Consider the following 15,611-nt stretch of genomic DNA (forward strand, 5'->3'; position numbering starts at 1 on the left):
ATAGTATAGTAGCTTACTGTAGCAGTCTGCGGTGCTGCTGAGCTGACAGTGTCCAGCAGGTCCGTCATCAGTCATCATTACCTAATAAATATATTATCTACCTGTCCGGCTGCAGTACTAGTGATATTATATATACATACATATATATATTGATTTCATCTCATTATCAATTATCCAGTCTATATTAGCAGCAGACACAGTACGTTAGTCCACGGCTGTAGCTACCTCTGTGTCGGCACTCGGCAGTCCATCCATAATTGTATACCACCTACCCGTGGTTTTTTTTTTCTTTCTTCTTTGTACATACTACTATAGTATAGTAGCTTACTATAGCAGTCTGCGGTGCTGCTGAGCTGACAGTGTCCAGCAGGTCCGTCATCAGCCATCATTACCTAATAAATATATTATCTACCTGTCAGGCTGCAGTACTAGTGATATTATATATACATACATATATATATTGATTTCATATCATTATCATCCAGTCTATATTAGCAGCAGACACAGTACGGTAGTCCACGGCTGTAGCTACCTCTGTGTCGGCACTCGGAAGTCCATCCATAATTGTATACCACCTACCCGTGTTTTTTTTTCTTCTTTCTTCTTTGTACATACTACTATAGTATAGTAGCTTACTGTAGCAGTCTGCGGTGCTGCTGAGCTGAAAGTGTCCAGCAGGTCCGTCATCAGTCATCATTACCTAATAAATATATTATCTACCTGTCCGGCTGCAGTACTAGTGATATTATATATACATACATATATATATATTGATTTCATATCATTATCATCCAGTCTATATTAGCAGCAGACACAGTACGTTAGTCCACGGCTGTAGCTACCTCTGTGTCGGCACTCGGCAGTCCATCCATAAGTATACTAGTATCCATCCATCTCCATTGTTTACCTGAGGTGCCTTTTAGTTGTGCCTATTAAAATATGGAGAACAAAAATGTTGAGGTTCCAAAATTAGGGAAAGATCAAGATCCACTTCCACCTCGTGCTGAAGCTGCTGCCACTAGTCATGGCCGAGACGATGAAATGCCAGCAACGTCGTCTGCCAAGGCCGATGCCCAATGTCATAGTACAGAGCATGTCAAATCCAAAACACCAAATATCAGTAAAAAAAGGACTCCAAAACCTAAAATAAAATTGTCGGAGGAGAAGCGTAAACTTGCCAATATGCCATTTACCACACGGAGTTGCAAGGAACGGCTGAGGCCCTGGCCTATGTTCATGGCTAGTGGTTCAGCTTCACATGAGGATGGAAGCACTCAGCCTCTCGCTAGAAAAATGAAAAGACTCAAGCTGGCAAAAGCAGTAGCACCGCAAAGAACTGTGCGTTCTTCGAAATCCCAAATCCACAAGGAGAGTCCGACTCCAATTGTGTCGGTTGCGATGCCTGACCTTCCCAACACTGGACGTGAAGAGCATGCGCCTTCCACCATTTGCACGCCCCCTGCAAGTGCTGGAAGGAGCACCCGCAGTCCAGTTCCTGATAGTCAGATTGAAGATGTCAGTGTTGAAGTACACCAGGATGAGGAGGATATGGGTGTTGCTGGAGCTGGGGAGGAAATTGACCAGGAGGATTCTGATGGTGAGGTGGTTTGTTTAAGTCAGGCACCCGGGGAGACACCTGTTGTCCGTGGGAGGAATATGGCCACTGACATGCCTGGTGAAAATACCAAAAAAATCAGCTCTTCGGTGTGGAAGTATTTCAACAGAAATGCGGACAACAGGTGTCAAGCCGTGTGTTGCCTTTGTCAAGCTGTAATAAGTAGGGGTAAGGACGTTAACCACCTCGGAACATCCTCCCTTATACGTCACCTGCAGCGCATTCATAATAAGTCAGTGACAAGTTCAAAAACTTTGGGTGACAGCGGAAGCAGTCCACTGACCAGTAAATCCCTTCCTCTTGTAACCAAGCTCACGCAAACCACCCCACCAACTCCCTCAGTGTCAATTTCCTCCTTCCCCAGGAATGCCAATAGTCCTGCAGGCCATGTCACTGGCAATTCTGACGATTCCTCTCCTGCCTGGGATTCCTCCGATGCATCCTTGCGTGTAACGCCTACTGCTGCTGGCGCTGCTGTTGTTGCTGCTGGGAGTCGATGGTCATCCCAGAGGGGAAGTCGTAAGACCACTTTTACTACTTCCACCAAGCAATTGACTGTCCAACAGTCCTTTGCGAGGAAGATGAAATATCACAGCAGTCATCCTACTGCAAAGCGGATAACTGAGGCCTTGGCATCCTGGGTGGTGAGAAACGTGGTTCCGGTATCCATCATTATTGCAGAGCCAACTAGAGACTTGTTGGAGGTACTGTGTCCCCGGTACCAAATACCATCTAGGTTCCATTTCTCTAGGCAGGCGATACCGAAAATGTACACAGACCTCAGAAAAAGAGTCACCAGTGTCCTAAAAAATGCAGCTGTACCCAATGTCCACTTAACCACGGACATGTGGACAAGTGGAGCAGGGCAGGGTCAGGACTATATGACTGTGACAGCCCACTGGGTAGATGTATGGACTCCCGCCGCAAGAACAGCAGCGGCGGCACCAGTAGCAGCATCTCGCAAACGCCAACTCTTTCCTAGGCAGGCTACGCTTTGTATCACCGGTTTTCAGAATACGCACACAGCTGAAAACCTCTTACGGCAACTGAGGAAGTTCATCGCGGAATGGCTTACCCCAATTGGACTCTCCTGTGGATTTGTGGCATCGGACAACGCCAGCAATATTGTGTGTGCATTAAATATGGGCAAATTCCAGCACGTCCCATGTTTTGCACATACCTTGAATTTGGTGGTGCAGAATTATTTAAAAAACGACAGGGGCGTGCAAGAGATGCTGTCGGTGGCCAGAAGAATTGCGGGACACTTTCGGCGTACAGGCACCACGTACAGAAGACTGGAGCACCACCAAAAACTACTGAACCTGCCCTGCCATCATCTGAAGCAAGAAGTGGTAACGAGGTGGAATTCAACCGTCTATATGCTTCAGAGGTTGGAGGAGCAGCAAAAGGCCATTCAAGCCTATACAATTGAGCACGATATAGGAGGTGGAATGCACCTGTCTCAAGCGCAGTGGAGAATGATTTCAACGTTGTGCAAGGTTCTGATGCCCTTTGAACTTGCCACACGTGAAGTCAGTTCAGACACTGCCAGCCTGAGTCAGGTCATTCCCCTCATCAGGCTTTTGCAGAAGAAGCTGGAGACATTGAAGGAGGAGCTAACACGGAGCGATTCCGCTAGGCATGTGGGACTTGTGGATGGAGCCCTTAATTCGCTTAACAAGGATTCACGGGTGGTCAATCTGTTGAAATCAGAGCACTACATTTTGGCCACCGTGCTCGATCCTAGATTTAAAGCCTACCTTGGATCTCTCTTTCCGGCAGACACATGTCTGCTGGGGTTGAAAGACCTGCTGGTGAGAAAATTGTCAAGTCAAGCGGAACGCGACCTGTCAACATCTCCTCCTTCATATTCTCCCGCAACTGGGGGTGCGAGGAAAAGGCTCAGAATTCCGAGCCCACCCGCTGGCGGTGATGCAGGGCAGTCTGGAGCGACTGCTGATGCTGACATCTGGTCCGGACTGAAGGACCTGACAATGATTACGGACATGTCGTCTACTGTCACTGCATATGATTCTCTCAACATTGAAAGAATGGTGGAGGATTATATGAGTGACCGCATCCAAGTAGGCACGTCACACAGTCCGTACTTATACTGGCAGGAAAAAGAGGCAATTTGGAGGCCCTTGCACAAACTGGCTTTATTCTACCTAAGTTGTCCTCCCACAAGTGTGTACTCCGAAAGAGTGTTTAGTGCCGCCGCTCACCTTGTCAGCAATCGGCGTACGAGGTTACATCCAGAAAATGTGGAGAAGATGATGTTCATTAAAATTAATTATAATCAATTCCTCCGTGGAGACATTGACCAGCAGCAATTGCCTCCACAAAGTACACAGGGAGCTGAGATGGTGGATTCCAGTGGGGACGAATTGATAATCTGTGAGGAGGGGGATGTACACGGTGATATATCGGAGGATGATGATGAGGTGGACATCTTGCCTCTGTAGAGCCAGTTTGTGCAAGGAGAGATTAATTGCTTCTTTTTTGGTGGGGGTCCAAACCAACCCGTCATTTCAGTCACAGTCGTGTGGCAGACCCTGTCACTGAAATGATGGGTTGGTTAAAGTGTGCATGTCCTGTTTATACAACATAAGGGTGGGTGGGAGGGCCCAAGGACAATTCCATCTTGCACCTCTTTTTTCTTTAATTTTTCTTTGCGTCATGTGCTGTTTGTGGAATGTTTTTTGGAAGGGCCATCCTGCGTGACACTGCAGTGCCACTCCTAGATGGGCCCGGTGTTTGTGTCGGCCACTAGGGTCGCTTATCTTACTCACACAGCTACCTCATTGCGCCTCTTTTTTTCTTTGCATCATGTGCTGTTTGGGGAGGGTTTTTTGGAAGGGACATCCTGCGTGACACTGCAGTGCCACTCCTAGATGGGCCCGGTGTTTGTGTCGGCCACTAGGGTCGCTTATCTTACTCACACAGCTACCTCATTGCGCCTCTTTTTTTCTTTGCGTCATGTGCTGTTTGGGGAGGGTTTTTTGGAAGGGACATCCTGCGTGACACTGCAGTGCCACTCCTAGATGGGCCCGGTGTTTGTGTCGGCCACTAGGGTCGCTTATCTTACTCACACAGCTACCTCATTGCGCCTCTTTTTTTCTTTGCGTCATGTGCTGTTTGGGGAGGGTTTTTTGGAAGGGACATCCTGCGTGACACTGCAGTGCCACCCCTAGATGGGCCCGGTGTTTGTGTCGGCCACTAGGGTCGCTTAGCTTAGTCATCCAGCGACCTAGGTGCAAATTTTAGGACTAAAAATAATATTGTGAGGTGTGAGGTATTCAGAATAGACTGAAAATGAGTGTAAATTATGGCTTTTGAGGTTAATAATACTTTGGGATCAAAATGACCCCCAAATTCTATGATTTAAGCTGTTTTTTAGTGTTTTTTAAAAAAAACACCCGAATCCAAAACACACCCGAATCCGACAAAAAAAATTCGGTGAGGTTTTGCCATAACGCGGTCGAACCCAAAACACGGCCGCGGAACCGAACCCAAAACCAAAGCACAAAACCCGAAAAATTTCCGGCGCTCATCTCTAGTATATCTATATATATTTATTTTTTTAAACACTGTATATATATTGCACATACTGTATGAACTCACACATATATACATACAGTACATAGCCTCATACATATAAATACACATACTGTGCATATACAAATATATACATACATATCCACACAAACACTGTATATGTATGTGACCACCGAATGATGATGTGAGGCGCGGAGATGTTTAATGGAAACCATTTGAGTACTCTGTGGAGAGTCTGCATACTAAAAGTCTAAAGCATTTTAGAAAAAATTATATAGATTTATTTATTTACTAGATATAAACCTATTTAACTAATCATGTAGTATATTTAGGCAGAGTGCCCCATATGGGCATGCTGATAATTGCTGGCACCTGTAAAAACAAGCACAGCCGCTCTATATACGGTAATAGATCATTGTTATGTGCGGAAACAAGTGTATTAAAAATGGTATCATTTTAAAATGTTCCGGTTATATGTAAATAAGCTACACGGAGTTTGGCGCTGTAACCCAATAAGTATGGTCTCAGCATGTCACAGGTCAGCCCTTTGATGAAAAAAAAGCGTAGGGGCGTGACTCTTTGACTTTCACTTCTGGAGCTACATTTCCCATGCCAGTCCGCAGCAGTGTCCCGGCATGCTGGATCTGGTGGGACATCCAGTGGCACGTGGTGAGGTTTCAGCCTTTAGACGGGTGGTGTGAGCCGAGATTGCCCAGGTTAATGTTACTGAATCATGTGGTATTAAGTCCACAAGGATGCATAATTTGATACTAGAATTAGCCACCAGAGCTACATTGTGAAACCAATCGTTTTTAGGAATAAACTTCCCCTCCACTATTCATTTTAGATCTTCTCATCCTGTGGGATTCCGGGACGCCAAACTGATAGAGGGGAGCAGCGATTCTGAAATATAAGCTGGAACCAGTGCAGTACATGCCACCTTTGTTGTCTATGCTTATGGATGGGGCTTACCAGACCCTAGGAGAGCACCCTGGCAAGTAAAAGGATTATTCTACCACTGGGAGTGACGGATATTTGGAATATATATGTATATATAAATATATATATATATATATATATATATATGTGTGTGTGTGTCTCAATGATAAAAGTAACTTTGTGGTGAGGGGGCGGCTCCTCTATGGCAGCAGGGACAGACAGGAATGCTGGGCCGCTGCAGTGTCATCATGGCAGTGCTGCATGGACCGCTGAGACCAGACAAAGTTACGGGGTAATGTGTGGTTGAGGGGGGAGGGGGTGCTTGGTGAAACATGCTACAGTAATTGCTTTTCTTACTCAATTCAAAGGTAGCCGGAGCGTGCACTATAAGAGCATTGTTAGGCGCTGCGGACCAATTTTTGTGCCCCAGATCCTCGGGGGCCCCCCATAACTGCGGGACACGGCATGGATGTCCCCTTTGACCCCTCAGTCGCCATGCCTGAATGTACAACTAGGGGGTACATATTAATTATATAACAGGAGTTACTAGTGCTGCAAAACTAACAAAATGTATTTCGATATGCTCAATATTCTAGCACAGAACATTTCTTAACATTTATTTATATAACACTTTACAATTGGGAACAAACAAATGAATAAAACAAGATTGGATATCATCAAACAGACAATGAGACACGAACATGAATTCAGAGCATCACAGCAGGTGATGTAAGACATCACCGGCATTTATAAGATAATACTGTGTCTTTAATGAAATGCTACAGGTGCAACAAGAAATGCTGAAAATAATTAGTTATATTAAATATATTTGTCCCATATGACATGAAATATGAATAACTGTAAATGAGTAATAATTTATTAATTTGTATGATAAGCTGCAACTGATATAAGGCATTGGGGAGAACTGTCATTTTGACTGCATTAATTTCACCTCGCCACAATATTTACAACCACAATTTAAATTCACACTTAAGCACTTTCATCATTAATGTTTCCCTATTTGTGCAGTACATACTTTGATACATTAAGGCCAATATATTTTGTTAATGTAGTATCGAATAATTAAAGAAAAGTAGCAATTAAGATGAACGAATCCCAATGTTAAGTAAGACTAACTATATTCTATCAACAGTTGCCACAATCTATTTATGACTCTGGTCCTGCGTCAATTACTGTAAACTTTGTCAGGCCAAAGAGGAGGACTATAGCAGCGGTGACAGAGCACTATACAACTGAACTAGGAACTCACTGACTAAAGAAATCAGGCTAGTTAAAAGCAATTCTCGGACAAGCTGACATCTCCACCAATGACCCAGTATCTGTATGGAAAGGAATGCAATCCATTACCAACTACAAGAAAATATCAAAGTCCACCACCATGCACCAAGACCTAGCAGACGAGCTGAATCACTTTTATTGCAGGTTTGCAAAAGAAGTCAACTGCGACCAAAACATTCACCTCTACAATGCCCCGAACACTGACGGCCAACTCCAGGCACTGCAAGTCACCCAAGAAGAGGTGGAGGCATTGTTCAAAAGGGACAAACCCAGGAAAGCTCCAGGTCCTGATGGAGTGTCACCATCTGCCCTGAGAACATGTGCGAGTCAGCTCGCCCCCATATTCACCAAGATCTTCAACAAATCGCTGGAGCTACAGAAAGTCCCTTCGTGCCTCAAAAGGTCTACTATCGTCCTGGTCCCCTAGAAACCCTCTATCACGAACCTGAACGACTACAGGCCGATAGCACTGATGTCTGTGGTCATGAAAACATTCGAGCATCTGGTTTTGAATCACCTGAAAACTGTGACTGGCCCCCAACTGGACCCCCTACAGTTTGCCTAATGATCGAATCGGTGTGTCGATTTCAGCTTGGCCTTCAACACAATCGTCTTCAGCATGCTCCACCCCAAATTACTTCGCCCAGGAGTCCCAGAAGCTAACTGTTCCTGGATAGTAGACAGATAGGATACAGGTGGTGAAAGCGGGGAAATTTACCTATTAAGCACAGTCCATTAGTACAGGGGCCCCTCAGGGCTGTGTCCTCTCACCCCTGCTCTTCTCCCTGTACACAAATGACTGCACCTCAGAGGAGCAATCATCAAATTCGCCGATGACCTCATCGGCCTCATCAAGGATGGGGACGAATCGGCCTATAGACAGGAAGTAGACCGTTTAGCCCAGTGGTGCAGCCACAACAACTTTGAGCTCAACCCCCTCAAAACTGTCGAGATGATAGTGTACTTCAGGAAGAAGTCAGCTAGCGCATCTTTGCTAATGATAGCTGACAGTGTGGTATCGCTAGTGGACTCCTTCAAGTTTCTAGGGACCACAATCTCCCGGGACCTTAAATGGGGGTCCAACACTGACACCACTGTCATGAAGGTGCCAGAGGTTGTGCTTCCTCAGGCAACTAAGGAAGTTCAACATCCCACAGAAGATTCTGCTCCTCTTCTACTCCACGATTGTGGAGTTGGCACTGTGCTCCTCGATACTGGTATGGTACAGCTCCACCAGCACGAGAGTCAGATGCAGGCTCCAAAAGGTGGTCAGAACCGCAGAGAAGATCATCTGGGCCGACCTTCCCTCAGTCCAGTACCTGTACCTGTCCAGAGCTAAAAAGCGGGCAACGAAAATAGTAAAGAACCAGCTACACCCAGGCCACAGCATGTTTAACTTGCTTCCTTCAGGCATTACAGGGCCGTTTCCGACAGGTCACCAGAAGCATCAAAAGTTTCTTTCCCCAAGCTGTCCACCTGCTGAACTCCTGAACATTGACTGACAAGAAGTCAGTACATGTAACTCACTTATGTCCCTACGGTATTCCTATCTGTATGACTTTTCTTGCCCTCCAACCTGTTTATCTGTTACCTACTTGGCTGTTGTATAGCAAACCGAAGACAAATTCCTAGTATACACAAGTATACCTGGCCAATAAAGCTGATTCTGATTCTGAATATCAGGTGACCATTGTAAACACCCCACACCATTATTAACCTGGGTGGTTAGTAGCAGCGAAATGGTCAAGTGAGCATGGGGATCCCGGCGGTCAGTATACCGATGCCAGGATCCCGAAGACTGACAATGCCGCCAGCCACAATACCAGCTAAGTGGTCTATCCCCACTTGTGGGTGTCCACAACACCAACAGAGTGGGAATAGATCCTGTGGCGAGCCCGCAAGGGGCTTTGTTGCGCTCGACCCCCACCCCCTCCCCCACTAGCATTCTGCTGCCGGGATCCTGGTGTAGTATGACGACCACCGGGATCCCATGCTCCGGCCACGTATTTAAAAAGCAAAGTCAGTAAGACCTATCTGGTAATAACTCTTGTGACAAATATTTTAGGAGCATTGTAAAAGTGATACACATTTACTGAAACATCATGTGTGAAATAAGACCAGAGATAGTCCAACTGGAGATGTTAGGGGCCAATGTCAGTCTAAACGGAATGCGTAATATGTGGTTTTATGTTCTGTGCATGTGAAGTGTTTGCTGATTGCCAGTTTAGAGTTCTTTCCCCATTGCTCCTTAACAAGGAAGGGCTATAAACATTAATGAAAATAGAATTCATTATTTCTGTTTATAAAAATAACAAGTATTATATAATGAACATATACATACATAGCAAATATTTATTTAGGTAGTTTTAAATAGTATGATGTATTATTTTGTTTATGTACTGAAGCTGTTTGATAGAGACATGGACCTGCAAGTATTTTATGTAGAGATGTGCACCGGAAATTTTTCGGGTTTTGTGTTTTGGTTTTGGATTCGGTTCCGCGGCCGTGTTTTGGATTCGGACGCGTTTTGGCAAAACCTCCCTTAAAATTTTTTGTTGGATTTGGGTGTGTTTTGCATTCGGGTGTTTTTTTTTTAAAAACCCCTCAAAAACAGCTTAAATCATAGAATTTGGGGGTAATTTTGGTCCTATAGTATTATTAACCTCAATAACCATAATTTCCACTCATTTCCAGTCTGTTCTGAACACCTCACAATATTATTTTTAGTCCTAAAATTTGCACCAAGGTCGCTGGATGACTAAGCTAAGCGTCCTAAGTGGGCAGCACAAACACCTGGTCCATCTAGGAGTGGCACTGCAATGTCAGACAGGATGGCACTTAAAAAAATTGGCCCCAAACATCACATGATGCTAAGATAAATAAAAATAAAAAAAGAGGTGCAAGATGGAATTGTCCTTGGGCCCTCCCACCTATGTTGTATAAACAGGACATGCACACTTTAACAAACCCATCATTTCAGCGACAGGGTCTGCCACACGACTGTGGCTGAAATGACTGGTTGGTTTGGGCCCCCATCAAAAAAAGAAGCAATCAATCTCTCTTTGCTCAAACTGGCTCTACAGATGCAAGATGTCGACCTCATCATCATCCTCTGATTCCTCACCCCTTTCACTGTGTACATCCCCCTCCTCACAGAGTATTAATTCGTCCACACTGGAATCCACCATCACAGGTCCTTGTGTACTTTCTGGAGGCAATTGCTGGTAAATGTCTCCACGGAGGAATTGATTATAATTCATTTTGATGAACATCATCTTCTCCACATTTTTTGGAAGTAACCTCGTACACCGATCGCTGACAAGGTGACTGGCTGCACTAAACACTCTTTCGGAGTACACAATGGAGGGGGGGAAACTTAGATAAAATAAAGCCAGTTTGTGCAAGGGCCTCCAAATTGCCTCTTTTTCCTGCCAGTGTACGTAGGACTGTCTGACGTGCCTACTTGGATACTGTCACTCATATAATCCTCCACCATTCTTTCAATGGTGACAGAATCATATGCAGTGACAGCAGGCGACATGTCAGTAATCGTTGGCAGGTCCTTCAGTCCGGACCAGATGGCAGTTTTCGCTCCTGACTGCCCTGCATCACCGCCAGCGGGTGGTTTTGGAAATCTGATCCTTTTCCTGGCAGCTCCAGTGGTGGTAGAAAATGAAGGAGGAGCTGTTGACGGGTCACGTTCGGCTTGACTTGACAAGTGTCTCACCAGCAGGTCTTTGAACATCTGCAGACTTGTGTCTGCCGGAAAGAGAGATACAACGTAGGCTTTAAACCTAGGATCGAGCACGGTGGCCAAAATGTAGTGCTCTGATTTCAACAGATTGACCACCCGTGAATCCTAGTTAAGCGAATGAAGGGCTCCATCCACAAGTCCCACATGCCTAGCGGAATCACTCCATTTTAGCTCCTCCTTCAATCTCTCCATCTACTTCTGCAAAAGCCTGATGAGGGGAATGACCTGACTCAGGCTGGCAGTGTCTGAACTGACTTCACGTGTGGCAAGTTCAAATGGTCGCAGAACCTTGCACAACGTTGAAATCATTCTCCACTGCGCTTGAGTCAGGTGCATTCCCCCTCCTTTGCATATATCGTAGGCAGATGTATAGGCTTGAATGGCCTTTTGCTGCTCCTTCATCCTCTGAAGCATATAGAGGGTTGAATTCCATCTCGTTACCACCTCTTGCTTCAGCTGATGGCGGGGCAGGTTCAGGAGTGTTTGCTGGTGCTCCAGTCTTCGGCACGCGGTGGCTGAATGCCAAAAGTGGCCTGCAATTCTTCGGGCCACCGACAGCATCTCTTGCATGCCCCTGTTGTTTTTTTAAAAATTCTGCACCACCAAATTCATTGTATGTGCAAAACATGGGACGTGCTGGAATTTGCCCACATGTAATGCACGTACAATATTGGTGGCGTTGTCCGATGTCACAAATCCCCAGGAGAGTCCAATTGGGGTAAGCCAATCTGCGATGATGTTCCTCAGTTTCCGTAAGAGGTTGTCAGCTGTGTGCCTCTTCTGGAAAGCGGTGATACAAAGCGTAGCCTGCCTAGAAACGAGTTGGCGTTTGCGAGATGCTGCTACTGGTACCGCCGCTGCTGTTGTTGCTGCGGGAGGCAATACATCTACCTAGTGGCCTGTCACAGTCATATAGTCCTGAGTCTGCCCTGCTCCACTTGTCCACATGTCCGTGGTTAAGTGGACATTGGGTACAACTGCATTTTTTAGGACACTGGTGACTCTTTTTCTGAAGTCTGTGTACATTCTTGGTATCGCCTGCCTAGAGAAGTGGAACCTAGATGGCATTTGGTACAGGGGACACACTACCTCAAGAAATTCTCTAAGTCCCTGTGAACTAACGGCGGATACCGGATGCACATCTAACACCAACACAGCTGCCAAGGCCTGAGTTATCCGCTTTGCAACAGGATGACTGCTGTGATATTTCATCTTCCTCGCAAAGGACTGTTGGACAGTCAATTGCTTACTGGAACTAGTACAAGTGGTCTTCCGACTTCCCCTCTGGGATGATGATCGACTCCCAGCAGCAACAACAGCAGAGCCAGGAGCAGTAGGCATTACACTCAAGGATCCATCGGAGGAATCCCAGTCAGGAGAGGACTTGTCAGACTTGCCAGTGACATGGCCTGCAGGACTATTGGCTTTCCTGTCTAAGGAGGAAATTGACACTGAGGGAGTTGGTGGTGTGGCTTGCAGGAGCTTGGGCACAAGACGAAGAAGGGATTTAGGCCCTCATTCCGAGTTGATCGCTCGCTAGCTGCTTTTAGCAGCAGTGCACACGCTAGGCCGCCGCCCTCTGGGAGTGTATCTTATCTTAGCAGAATTGCTAATGAAAGGTTAGCTTTTCTGCTATTAAATATTTCCCTGCAGTTTCTGAGTAGCTCCAGACCTACTCCTAGATTGTCATCACTGCAGACTTTTTGGTTCCTGGTTTGACGACACAAACACGCCCTGCGTTCGGCCAGCCACTCCCCCGTTTCCCAAGCCACTCCTGCGTTTTCATCTGGCACGCCTGCGTTTTTTAGCACACTCCCGGAAAATGCTCAGTTACCACCCAGAAACACCCACTTCCTGTCAATCACTCACCGGTCAGCAGAGCGCTGAAAAGCGTTGCTCGGCCCTGTGTAAAATTGCATAGTTTTGTGTGAAAGTACTTAGCACGTGCGCCCTGCAGCCCATATGCATGCGCAGAACTGCCGGTTTTTAGCCTGATCGCAATTCTGCTAAAAACGGCAGTGAGCGATCAACTCGGAATGAGGGCCTTAGTTGTCAGTGGACTGCTTCCACTGTCACTCAAGATTTTTGAACTTGTCCATGACTTCTGATGAATGCGCTCCAGGTGACGTATAAGGGAGGATGTTCCTAGGTGGTTAACGTCCTTACCCCTACTTATTACATCTTGACAAAGGCAACACACGGCTTGACACCAGTTGTCCGCATTTCTGTTGAAATAATTCCACACCGAAGAGGTGATTTTTTTGGTATTTTGACCAGGCATGTCAATGGCCTTATTCATCCCATGGACAACAGGTGTCTACCCGGGTACCTGACTTTAACAAACCACCTCTCCATCAGATTCCTCCTTGTCAATTTCCTCCCCAGCGCCAGCAACACCCATATCCTCATCCTGGTGTACTTCAACAGTGGCATCTTCAATTTGAATATCAGGAACTGGACTGTGAGTGCTCCTTCCAGCACTTGCAGGGGGCATGCAAATGGTGGAAGGAGCCACCTCTTCCCGTCCAGTGTTGGGAAGGTCAGGCATTGCAACCGACACAATTGGACTCTCCTTTGGGATTTGGGATTTAGAAGAACGCACAGTTCTTTGATGTGCTTTTGCCAGCTTAACTCTTCTAATTTTTCTAGCGGGTGTATGAGTGCTTCCATCCTCATGTGAAGCTGAACCACTAGCCATGAACATAGGCCAAGGCCTCAGCCATTCCTTGCCACTCTGTGATGTAAATGGCATATTGGCAAGTTTACGCTTCTCCTCAGACACTTTTAATTTCGATTTTTGGGTCATTTTACTGAACTTTTGTTTTTTGGATTTTACATGCTCTCTACTATGACATTGGGCATCGGCCTTGGCAGACGACGTTGATGGCATTTCATCATCTCTGCCATGACTAGTGGCAGCAACTTCAGCACTAGGTGGAAGTGGATCTTGATCTTTCCCTATTTTACCCTCCACATTTTTGTTCTCCATTTTTTAATGTGTGGAATTATATGCCAGTAATATATCAATAGCAATGGCCTACTGTACTGTACTGTACTGTACTGTACTACTATATACTGGTGGTCACCACAATGCTGCACTGTACTACTATATACTGGTCACAACAATGCAGCAGATATTGAGCACTGATCAGGATACTAGAAGTGACACAGAGCAGCAAGAAACAGCAATGGCCTACTGTACTTTACTAATATATACTGGTGGTTACCACAATGCTGCACTATACTACTATATACTGGTCACAACAATGCAGCAGATATTGCATTGAGCACTGATCAGGATACTAGAAGTGACACAGAGCAGCAAGAAACAGCAATAGCCTACTGTACTGTACTACTATATACTTTTAGTCACCACAATGCTGCACTGTACCACTATATACTGGTCACAACAATGCAGCAGATATTGAGCACTGATCATGATACTAAAAGTGACACAGAGAGGAAAGAAACAGCAATGACCTACTGTACTGTGCGACTATATACTGGTGGTCACCACAATGCTGCACTGTACTACTACATACTGGTCACAACAATACAGCAGATATTGAGCACTGATCAGGATACTAGAAGTGACGCAGAGCAGCAAGAAACAGCAACGGCCTACTGTACTGCACTACTATATACTGGTGGTCACCACAATGCTGCACTGTACTACTATATACTGTTCACAACAATGCAGCAGAAATTGAGTACTGATCATGATACTAAAAGTGACACAGAGAAGAAAGAAACAGCAATGACCTACTGTACTGTGCGACTATATACTGGTGGTCACCACAATGCTGCACTGTACTACTACATACTGGTCACAACAATACAGCAGATATTGAGCACTGATCAGGATACTAGAAGTGACACAGAGCAGCAAGAAACAGCAACGGCCTTCTGTACTGCACTACTATATACTGGTGGTCACCACAATGCTGCACTGTACTACTATATACTGGTCACAACAATCTAGCAGATATTGAGCACAGATCAGGATACTAGAAGTGACACAGAGCAGCAAGAAACAGCAATGGCCTACTGTACTGTACTGTACTGCACTACTATATACTGGTGGTCACCACAATGCTGCACTGTACTACTATATACTGGTCACAACAATCTAGCAGATATTGAGCACAGATCTGGATACTAAAAGTGACACAGAGCAGCAAGAAACAGCAATGGCCTACTGTACTGTGCTACTATATACTGGTGGTCACCACAATGCTGCACTGTACTACTATACACTCATCACAACAATGCAGCACAGATATGGATACTAGAAGTGACACAGAGCTGCAAAATACAGCAATGGCCTACTGTACTATTCTACTATATACTGTCGGTCACCAGAATGCTGCACTGTACTACTATATACTGGTCACAACAATGCAGCAGATATTGAGCACTGATCAGGATACTAGAAGTGACACAGAG

The sequence above is a fragment of the Pseudophryne corroboree genome, chromosome 10, assembly GCF_028390025.1.
Source record: "Pseudophryne corroboree isolate aPseCor3 chromosome 10, aPseCor3.hap2, whole genome shotgun sequence".
NCBI lineage: Eukaryota > Metazoa > Chordata > Amphibia > Anura > Myobatrachidae > Pseudophryne > Pseudophryne corroboree.